This window comes from Euprymna scolopes, chromosome 18, assembly GCF_053919585.1.
Source record: "Euprymna scolopes isolate OS-2025 chromosome 18, ASM5391958v1, whole genome shotgun sequence".
NCBI classification, from domain to species: Eukaryota; Metazoa; Mollusca; class Cephalopoda; order Sepiida; family Sepiolidae; genus Euprymna; species Euprymna scolopes.
Window position 1 is genome coordinate 82,253,072 of NC_136499.1, and position 5,000 is coordinate 82,258,071.

The following is a 5,000-nucleotide window of genomic DNA, read 5'->3' on the forward strand; positions in this document are numbered from 1 at the left end:
GATGGCTTCTGTTGAATTGCTCAGCAACACTTCTGTTGGTTGCACCATTACGACCAGATAATAAAATGATTTCTACGCGCTGCTCTGTAGTCAATGGCATGTCTGATCTGAAATAAAAAATTATAAAATTAAAAAATTATATTAATAAAAATAAATATTCACATTGGTGCGTGACGTTATGGCCACCCGGTATATATGTATATACATATATATATGTATGTATATATGTACAGTAGCGTCGTTAAGGAATGATCGATCATTTTTTTTAATGGCTTCTAACTTTATCTATGAAAAAGAAAAAAGAAATATTTTTCGTGAATTTTCCAATGTCTAATAATGGTAAAAATATATGTGTATATATGTGTATATATATATACATATATATATATATATACATATATATATATATGTGTACATATATATACAGACTTTACGAAGTTGTTAGTTGAAAGTACAGAATAATAAAAAAAACACTCTCCACATGTTAATAATGGCTTTTTAAATAGAAAATGAAAATAAAATGTAACTTTTTTCATTTAATTTAAGCAAACATTCAGTACCCATTGTGTAAAATATTTAATTTGTATGTTAATAATAAGGTCAATAAAATTAAGACAATTCTTTTCTATTTACATTTTTTGTACAATTAATTTTTTTTAAAGAAAACTTTTGTTATCCTTTTGCTTAATTGAGACTTCTTATCAGGTTCTAACTCTCTTATATCCAGATTAATTATATTAATCAATTTATTTTATTGAATATGTATCGCTGAAAAGCACGGGTGCTTAAGCACTTATTGTACAGAAAATAAATATTGTATTCATATGCTAATAATAAGGTCACTAAAACTAAGACAATACTTTTCTATTTACAACATTTTTTGTACAATTTGAGTGTTTTAAAAAAAACTTTTATGTTTTCCTTTCGCTTAACTATCCAGTTTTACATCGCTCCCTTTTTCTCTCTCTCACACATACACGTAACTATTTCTCGCGTACGTAACGAAAACAGAGGGAGTAGGAGTGTTGAAATCTATGAGAGTGAAAGTGAGAGGTGTTTTCTTTCACCGCCGCTGTTTCTATTAATAATGAGTGTTGTTTTTTAAAAGGGAGAAGTTTTTTTGAAACTGCGACAGACTTTACGAAGTTGAATGTTTTTAGCCGTTAAAAACAAAACAAAAAACTACGGTTGATTTTATAAAATTATTTATTTATAATGACATGAATTAAAGATTTCTCGCGTACGTAACGAAAACAGAGGGAGTAGGAGTGTTGAAATCTATTAGAGGGAAAGTGAGAGGTGTTTTCTTTCACCGCCGCTGTTTCTATTAATAATGAGTGTTGTTTTTCTTGTTTGTTTACTTTTGTTTTTTTAAAAGGGAGAAGTTTTTTTGAAACTGCGACAGACTTTACGAAGTTGAATGTTTTTAGCCGTTAAAAAAAAAAAAAAACTATTTGATCAAATTAAATGAAATTGTTTGTATTAAAAGCGATATAAAAATTCCGGAATTGGAATAACGGATTGAAGACGTTGCTATTTACGCATGCGCAACCGGATGTTGAAAACCGGAAATCTGATTGCAAACATACAAGATCCATAGACTTTTAGTATTATACTAGACCACCCGTGACCCGTTGGGTCAGTACGTTATATTAGCTATGGAATTCATGTATGAGCGTGACACTTGTGGCATAAAGAAAATAGTTTTTTTTTACATAACAGAAGCATTTCTATGAAAGTATATTAAAATGAAAAAAGAATATAGATAGATTTCTATGAGTCGTTCTGTTTATTATAATTGTTATTTTTTTTTAAATTACAGTTACTGAATTATAAGTGGTTGGTCATACTTATAGGTAAATATGCACTGAACAGGTATCATAATCCTTATTATAGTTAAATTCAAATGTTGATATATCATCTTTTAAATGAAATTGTTAGTTGAAAGTACAGAATAATAAAAAAAACACTCTCCACATGTTAATAATGGCTTTTTAAATAGAAAATGAAAATAAAATGTAACTTTTTTCATTTAATTTAAGCAAACATTCAGTACCCATTGTGTAAAATATTTAATTTGTATGTTAATAATAAGGTCAATAAAATTAAGACAATTCTTTTCTATTTACATTTTTTGTACAATTAATTTTTTTTAAAGAAAACTTTTGTTATCCTTTTGCTTAATTGAGACTTCTTATCAGGTTCTAACTCTCTTATATCCAGATTAATTATATTAATCAATTTATTTTATTGAATATGTATCGCTGAAAAGCACGGGTGCTTAAGCACTTATTGTACAGAAAATAAATATTGTATTCATATGCTAATAATAAGGTCACTAAAACTAAGACAATACTTTTCTATTTACAACATTTTTTGTACAATTTGAGTGTTTTAAAAAAACTTTTATGTTTTCCTTTCGCTTAACTCTACTGAGTGCAACATATAGTTGACCATGTTGAAAGACAGGTTCGTCTAGATAAACTAAAACTTTATGTAAGGTCTGTCCTTGAGACTTATGAATAGTCATAGCAAATGCTAATTGTATAGGAAACTGGACTCTGGCAAATATTGTCACCTTCAGATAAGACCATTTTCAATCTTGGAATTAAAACGATTTCTCCTTCAAACTGTGATGCAATAATTTTAGCAACAATCAAATTATTATACAGCTCTTCTATTATTAGTCTTGTACCATTACATAAGCGTGGTGGATCAATATTCCTCATACATATGATTGGAGCTCCTTTCTTGAGTTCAAGTTTATGTGGAGGTAATCCTGATAACTCTATCGAATCAAGAAATTCTGTTGGGTAATGTGTAGCTTCTGTTCCTTCAAGAACAGAATTAAATGACAAATATTCTTTGACTTGTCCAGGAAATTTTTCAATACAATTATGATTTATTGCTCTAACTGTATCATTAAATGGTACTAATATGCAATTTTCCGCAAACATTTCTAGATTGTCAAACGAAGGATAAATGTATTCAATGCATTGGTCAACATTATCTGCACGGATTATCAAATCTTCAGGCAGTTCAATCTCACCATTTTAATTTTTTTCAAGTTTGTCTTCACCAATCTTTATAATAAATTTAGAGTATTCATCATCATCATCTTGAACTCTCATGTTTTGTTTTAAATAAAATTTCTTAAATTTACGCCACAAAAACGACTCTTTGATGCAAGCATTGTAAATGTCAGCATCATTTCCTCTTTTTTATGACTGGTAGTAGTTGCCTGAAGTCACCACTGCACACCGTCAATATCCCTCCGAATGTTTCATTGTTTCCACATATATCCTTGAGAGTCCTATCGAACATCTCTAAACTCTCCCTTCTTATCATTGGACATTCGTCCCAAATAATAAGTTTTGCTGCCCTTATCAAGTTGGCTGTTTCTGATTGTTTATCAAAATTACAAACATCATTTTCTCTTACATTGAGAGGAAGCTTGAATCTGGAATGAGCAGTGCGACCACCAGGCATCAATGTTGCAGCAATACCTGATGATGCTACAGCCAGTGCAATTTGTCCTAAGCTCCTTACTTTTGAAAGAAGAAGTTTTATTAAGAAGGTCTTTCCTGTGCCTCCTGGAGCATCGATGAAAATCAATGAAGAAGAGTCTGTGTTTAAGCAACTGCATATAAAGTTGTAGATGATCGATTGTTCGTCATTTAATAAATGTTGATGTGTCTTTACATATGTCATTTGCTCTGCTATATTGTAACTTTGCTCATCCATTATGGCTCTATTTATGTGAATCACATTAGGTAAATTCTGAGGCAAAGGCAATCCAAAATCTTGCAGTGATTTGTCAGCAGCACAAAGTTTATCATTTATGTACCTCAACGTGTTGTTGATGGCATTTTTATTGACCATGTTCTGATTGTTGACTTGGATTTGCATTGCATTGTAGTAATCCATTGCCATGGAGTTGGAAAATCTTTCCCACAACTCAAGAGGATTTGAACATTCTGTGTTTAAAAGTATCACAATGAACAGATCCCTTATCGCTCTTGGCATTCTCGTTTTATCTGCATCCTCCATTGTTTGTATCCAGTGGTTGTCATGAAGCAGTAATCCTCTTTCTTTGCAAGCAGTTTTAAATAATGGACATATATGACCTGCTACAGTTCGCAGAGATTCAAAAGAATTAGGTCCTTTTACATGGTGAAGTAGTAGCCGCAAAAAGTACAATTCACCACTATTTGGTGAGACTGTGTACATACGACCAAGAATATTTGCTTCAAAAACTCCTGGGTGGTCAACTATTCTTCTACCCATTTTTCTTCTTTGCCATTTCTTATTTTGCCACACATAGTATTTTGGGACATCCGAGTAATAGAGTGTTCTGGCAAATTCATCATTCTGGCAAATATTGAAAAACTCTGTTAGAGTTGTGCAAGAAGCATTTCTATTAAGGTCTCTGTTGCTTGTCCTTTGAATATAGATCATATGTTGATCAGGGAGATGTATCTGAAGACGAACAACTGCAGGTTCTCTAACATGAATTGGAAATCCCAGTATCATCGAAACTGCTTCTGATGGTCCAATATATCTTCCTGTCAAGTATTGCTTAATTTCGTCTTTGCTTACACTGAAAACTGCCTGATCGCTTCCCTTTAATGTATATTTAATTACATATTTAATGGATTTTACAGAAGTGCATATTTCTACATTTAAGTGACAATTAAATAACTTCAAGAGAGTCATGTTGTAAGGTACAACCCATTTGGAAGTTATAGGTTCATTTCTACCTTCTTTATAGCCTTGATGACCTCCCATTTCTGGTGACCTTCGCCTATAAATAGGGTAGGAATCATATCCACATCTTGTTTCATCACTATATGGTTTTGGGTACCTCTTTGAACAGCTCCCATTTTTCCAGCACAGAGATGTACTGTTGCAGTTTGGTCCATGTATCATATGCGTCAATACCAATTCATGTTCTTCTGGATGTTCGACTTTATTTGGTATTTCAGCTTGAACAAAATCAT

General features: G+C 31.5%; 1 protein-coding gene across 5 annotated transcripts in view; it reads right to left on the reverse strand.

Annotated features, from left to right (window-relative positions):
• LOC145297671 (A disintegrin and metalloproteinase with thrombospondin motifs 3-like) overlaps positions 1–5,000 on the reverse strand; it is a 1,581,225-nt gene that overhangs the window by 169,870 nt on the left and 1,406,355 nt on the right. The window lies entirely within an intron of this gene.